Below are 6,279 nucleotides of genomic sequence, written 5' to 3'. Positions count from 1 at the left end.
AGGCTGAACAAGAGAAATCTATATATATATATATATGTCGAGCCTTAGATTTAGGGCCCCTCTGGGGATGATTTTTTGGTGATATTGCCTAAGTATGGATAGATTTTGCAAATGGGGAGACGCTTATCTGTCTAAAGATTTTGTGAAAAGATTTGCTAGCAGAGTATAGTTCTAGAGAAAAGTTTAATATCATTTCTAACACATACACACTAAAGAGCATTCCTGTCATTTCAATGAGCAAACTGGACCCACTCCTAGCTTTAGACACGGCAAAACCTCAAATGCTAAAAGCCCCTCTAACATGGCTACTCCCAAGGAATCTACATATAAATAATATGAATATATTGTGTAATTTTACACAGAAATCTTCAATGCTTTCTTGTAAGCTGCAGAATTTAACTGCTCAAATAAAGAGAATTATGGGTATTTATTACATTTGAAATGTTGTATGTGTCTTCTTTGTCATCTCTGGTTCATCGTTATAGTTCAAATAAATGTTAAAGCCCAACTAAGGGAAACTTGAAAATTAACATTTGTAGTGTTTAGTCTAGGGGAGAGTAAAAGCATTTTTTTTACTTACCTGATCCTCTGTTCCCCCAGCAGACGGTGCTCTCCCATGCTCCAGCAGTGGACTGTCCCTCTGCATCATCTTGTTCAATGTATAGACCCTGAATTGGTCTTTCTGATGTAGGGACCATTAGAGCTTGTGTGTGTGTGTGTGTGTGTGTGGGGGGGGGGGGGGCGGTGGAGCCGGGTGATGCATTTACCAAAAGTGACGCAGGAGAAGCGAGAACCTGAGCCAGCCGTTCCCTCCCCCTCCACATTTCAGCACTCCAGTGAGCGCTGGGGGGGGGGGCAGAGCAGAGTGCAGTGACTGACACGACCTGGACGATTACATCCGATTCACCCAGTTGTCTGGGCCCCCCTGCTGTCCTGGGCCCTGTACAGGAGGACAAGTGGTACCCCCTTATCCACGGCCCTGGACCCAACACATGGCTGCTAGTTTGTTTTTTCATGTAGCAATTTGCATATTTGTCAAGGAAGGATTATTGTTTCTCAGTGAGGATGGCTATCAATTGGCTAAGTATTTGGCCGCCATGGGGCACAGCTGGAAGAAGACACAAAAGGAATCCCCTGGTTTTCTCTGAACCCAGATCATTTACATAGAAAATATTATCTTTATCTTGGGACTTCCTGCAGATTGCTTTATTTATGGTTATTCATTGTAGCTTTTACTTGGCCTATGTCTGAGAAGTCAAAGATGCCAATTGTCCAGACTCCAAAGTTCAGATCCGTTCTTGGTCTTTGGTGTAATCCCCAGCGCATATTTAACATGGATGCCACGTCACAATATTTAGAAATAGTATTTTTTTAACAAATTTTTTGCAGTAAAAAGTCTTCCTTGAGCTTCAGTCAGTGTTTTTTTTTTTGCCTGGAATGATGTCATCCCTCGTTGCAGCAAGAGGAAACATTTTTTAAGTCTCCCCTACCTCACTGATGAGACTGAAATACTGTAGCTTTGTAGCATGTGTAGCACTCTAGAAAGGTGCTAGGTTTAGGTAAATGTAGCACCCTCTTAGCTAGGTTTCCATAGTTGAGGCAAATTTGAGAGGTGTATAAATGGTCTGGGGCCTAGTACATCAGGGCTTTTCCCAATGGGATTGAGGGTTAAGGCCTTCTGGGCTGCTAGCTACAGAACAGAAGAAATCCTTTTTTGGGTCCCAGCTCCAGCTAGATCTCAGAGACATATTCCCAGAGCCCCCTGAAGTAGTGCAAGAAGTTTGCAGAGGATCCAAGCAGAGGATCAGTACAGCAGCTGGCTGGTACTGCAAGAAGTATGATAGAACCCAGGGCACAGTGAGTACTAGCCTTAAGTACTCTAGGGACAGTCCTTACCACCTATGGGAGAGCTCACTACAGTTCTGACTCAGGTTATACCTCTGCAAGGGGTCCCTTGTGTTGTAGTTCTCAGCCAATCCCTGGAACAGGATGCCCAGTAGCTGGCTGGGAGAGTGCATCATTAGTTTCAGGGCTACAGTAGAGAGGTCCAGGAGGAGAAGGTCCCAGCAGGAAGGGCTAATACTGTTCTGGGCAGCACACGTCACAAGGTGAGAGGCTGCAGCAGGGGCTGATCTGTGTCAGACAGATGCCTGAATGGACAGAGTGGCAGTTTCCTTTTACTTTAGATAAGTGGTGGCCAGCTAAAGAGGTATAGGGGGCCTCAACTATGTAATGCAACAGAATTTAGTCTGTGGATATACTACAGGAGATGGTCAGAGATTGTTGGGAGAGTGCATCATTAGTTTCAGGGCTACAGTAGAGAGGTCCAGGAAGAGAAGGTCCAGGAAGAGAAGGTCCAGGATGATAAGGTCCAGAAGAGAAGGTCCAGGAAGAGAAGGTCCAGGAAGAGAAGGTCCAGGAAGATAAGGTCCAGGATGATAAGGTCCAGGAAGAGAAGGTCCAGGAAGAGAAGGTCCAGGATGATAAGGTCCAGGAAGAGAAGGTCCAGGAAGAGAAGGTCCAGGATGATAAGGTCCAGGAAGAGAAGGTCCAGGAAGAGAAGGTCCAGGAAAATAAGGTCCCAGCCTGAAGGGATACTGGTTTACATGTGATTGGAGACTGGAGACATGCTGCAGGAGACAAAGACTGGGAACATATTACAAGAGACTGCTGGATAGTTTTTACAAAATATAGCTCCTTCTGCTGACTGCTGGGGTCAGAAGGCCACACAACAAGTACCAAAGGACTGCAAGTCGGGCACTAAGGCTGCATATGCTCAGCCACTGATGGAAGGACAATTTACCTTTGGATTCTACTATGTTGTTTGCAATGGCTTGCTAGCTACCCACCCACAAACTAGAGACGCTATTCAATCTGGACTTAACCCTTTCACTGCCATCAACATATGGCAAATGTCAGCAGCATAGAGATTTTTTGTACATATACAGTGTGTGTAAATCTAGCAAGCCGTCTGTCGGCTGTTAAATGTATGCGATCGCCCCCCACCCACCTCCTCCAATCAGTGAACCTTAGAAACGACATGGCACATGGTGGGGGCTGCCCAGTAAGGAGAGGGAGACCAGTGAATGTATACCTAGTAAGAGCCCAAAAGCGACAGCTTCCAGTTTCTGCTCTCACTTTTCCCAGCCATTGTGGGCAGAGAGAAAGCCAATGAAGCAACGATCTGCACTCCATTAGATTTAAAGGCATCAGTGAGAGCAATAATTGTAGGCCCGTTATTCACGGTTACCTGATCAGGGTAACTGATGACAAATAGGGGCTTAAAGCATTGCTTATGAAAAATATAATCTGCTGAAGTTCGTCGTGGTCTTATGGGAACGCACAATTTTAAATCTTGTCAATTTTAAATAGCCTCATCATTTAAATTTGACCAAAAACAGAGGAATATATTGTATAATGTATTGTTAAAAAAAAAAAGACCCCCTTTTTAGCTTTAGTGCATTTGCATTTGATAAACCATTGTAAGGGCTTTTAAAGCATTGCTGATGAAGAATATAAGGTGCTGAATTTCTTTGTGGTTTTATGGGAACACACAATTTTAAATCTTGTCATGTTGGGTATCTATTTACTCAGAATAGCCTCATCATTTCAATTTTACCAAAAAACAGAGGAATATATTGCACTAAAGCTAAAAGAGGGTCTTTTTGTAAAGTATTGTAAAAAAAAAAAAAAGGCCCCCTTTTTTAGCTTTAGTGCATTTGCATTTGATAAACCATTGTAGGGTCTTTTAAAGCATTGCTGATGAAGAATATAAGGTGCTGAAGTTCGTCGTGGTCTTATGGGAACGCACAATTCTAAATCTTGTCATGTTGGGTATCTATTTACTCAGAATAGCCTCATCATTTAAATTTTATACCAAAAAACAGAGGAATATATTGTATAATGTATTATAACAAAAAAAAAGGCCCTCTTTTTAGATTTAGGGCATTTGCATTTGATAAACCATTGTAGGGGCTTTTGAAGCATTGCTTCTGAAAAATATAAGGTGCTGAAGTTCGTTGTGGTCTTATGGGAACGTACAATTCTAAATCTTTTCATGTTGGGTATCTATTTACTCAGAATAGCATCATCATTTAAATTTTACCAAAAAACAGAGGAATATATTGTATAATGTATTGTAAAAAAAAAAAAAAGGCCCCCTTTTTAGCTTTAGGGCATTTGCATTTGCTAAACCATTGTAGGGGCTTTTAAAGCATTGCTGATGAAGAATATAACCTGCTGAAGTTCGTCGTGGTCTTATGGGAACGCACAATTCTAAATCTTGTCATGTTGGGTATCTATTTACTCAGAATAGCCTCATCATTTCAATTTTACCAAAAAACAGAGGAATATATTGCACTAAAGCTAAAAGAGGGTCTTTTTGTAAAGTATTGTAAAAAAAAAAAAAAGGCCCCCTTTTTTAGCTTTAGTGCATTTGCATTTGATAAACCATTGCGACATAAAAAAAATCTGGAGATACCACCAGGCCACCAGTCCTAAAATGAGTTTTTAAATGTGTGCAACCCCCCCCCCCAAAAAAATGGCTCTGGCAGCAAAAGGGTTAAACTATTCTGTTTGCTTTCTTATGATTGAATTTTGGCAGGTTGCACCTACTCTCTGCTCCTCCAATAAGGCAACTGTATAACAGGCAGTTGCAACATCAAGCCGTATTATTCTAATAATTAAGGTGTGAATAAGTCACCGCCCCTTTCCTATGTCACCTGGCCGGTCGGTTTTGCTGGCAGCAGAGGGTGAGACTCAGGGCTCCGTGTTCCACTTGTTCATTGACCTGCAGAAATGCAGAGCAGCTGCCAATGGACAGTGGAGCAGAGATTGCACTCTTCCATTCTTACAGTTTAACCAGGAACTCACACTTTGGAGTTTGACCCCCAGATGCTGGACGTCTCTAAGCCAAGGGAATTCTCCTTCAAGCCTCTTTATCCGCCTCACTTGTCAGTGGGAAGACACAGCCCTCTGGAGCTGGGTAAGCTGAACCTGAGCACGCAAATACGCCAATCATAACTGCGCAAAAAAGATACGGGTATGTGAAACACAGGTCACTTGGGGCTGGGACTTGTAGTGCCCCTAGAACAAGAAGATGCCAGGTCAAAACTTTAAGCTGATGCATAATTTAAAAAAAAAACATATTGTGACACCTTTGCTCCATTTTATACATATATGCTAAAGGAAGCAGTGACACTCCTATTCTTCCTCCTGTTGGCTTTGCATGTGACCTGTGCCATGGCATTGCTGAGATGGTCTCTGTTCAAGAGGCTCGAGGGACTGAGTAAGCCAATCAAAAGCTCTGAATGAACAGTAATCCTTTCCTTTTGCTGTGGTCATGTGGTTGACCCTTGTAGGGGCCCACACATCATGGGAAACCTATTTAAATGTGTATTTATTATTTATAGATATTTTTTATTATTATTATTATATGGGAGTTATATAGCGCCAACAGTTTGCGCAGCACTTTACAAAATGAAGGTAGACATTCCAGTTACCATACAATTTGGTACAAGAGGAAACAGAGGGCCCGGCTCGTTAGAGCTTACAATCTAGGAGGAAGGGTTGAGTGATACAAAAGGTAATAGCTGTGGGGGGGGATGAGCTGATGGAGGAAATAAATGGCGGTTTACTAGGTAGAAGCAGGATAGGCATCTTTAAAGAGAAAGGTTTTCAGGGATCGTCTAAAGGTGGATAGATTAGGAGACAGCCAGACAGATTGGGGTAGGGAGTTCCATAGGATGGGAGAAGCTCGGGAGAAGTCCTGGAGGTGAGCATGGGAGGAGGTGACATGGGACCTAGAGAGCAGAAGGTCTTGGCAGGATCAAAGAGAGCGGTTTGGTTGATATTTTGAGACCAGGTTGGTGATGTAGCTGGGGGCAGAGTTGTGGATGGCTTTGTAAATTTTTGTTAGTATTTTGAATTTTATTTGTTGGGCGACTGGAAGCCAGTGGAGGGATTGGCAGAGAGGGGTGGAGGACACTGAATGGAGGCCAGTGGAGGGATTGGCAGAGAGGGGTGGAGGACACTGAATGGAGGCCAGTGGAGGGATTGGCAGAGAGGGGTGGACGACACTGAATGGAGGCCAGTGGAGGGATTGGCAGAGAGGGGTGGAGGACACTGAATGGAGGCCAGTGGAGGGATTGGCAGAGAGGAGTAGCAGACACTGAATGGAGGCCAGTGGAGGGATTGGCAGAGAGGGGTGGAGGACACTGAATGGAGGCCAGTGGAGGGATTGGCAGAGAGGAGTAGCAGACACTGAATGGAGGCCAGTGG

General features: G+C 43.6%; 1 protein-coding gene across 1 annotated transcript in view; it reads left to right on the top strand.

Annotated features, from left to right (window-relative positions):
- The first annotated feature begins 4,757 nt into the window (after nt 1–4,757).
- SLC5A11 (solute carrier family 5 member 11) overlaps nt 4,758–6,279 on the top strand; it is a 42,972-nt gene continuing 41,450 nt past the window's right edge. Inside the window, exon 1 of the mRNA XM_089686779.1 lies at nt 4,758–4,984. The gene's annotated coding sequence lies outside the window, so the exon portion shown is untranslated. The remainder of the gene's footprint in view (nt 4,985–6,279) is intronic.

The sequence above is a fragment of the Staurois parvus genome, unplaced genomic scaffold, assembly GCF_062004578.1.
Source record: "Staurois parvus isolate SC_StPar_1 unplaced genomic scaffold, SC_StPar_1.0 ptg000412l, whole genome shotgun sequence".
NCBI classification, from domain to species: Eukaryota; Metazoa; Chordata; class Amphibia; order Anura; family Ranidae; genus Staurois; species Staurois parvus.
Note: the sequence above shows the minus strand (reverse complement) of the source record. Positions and strands in the feature narration are given on the sequence as shown.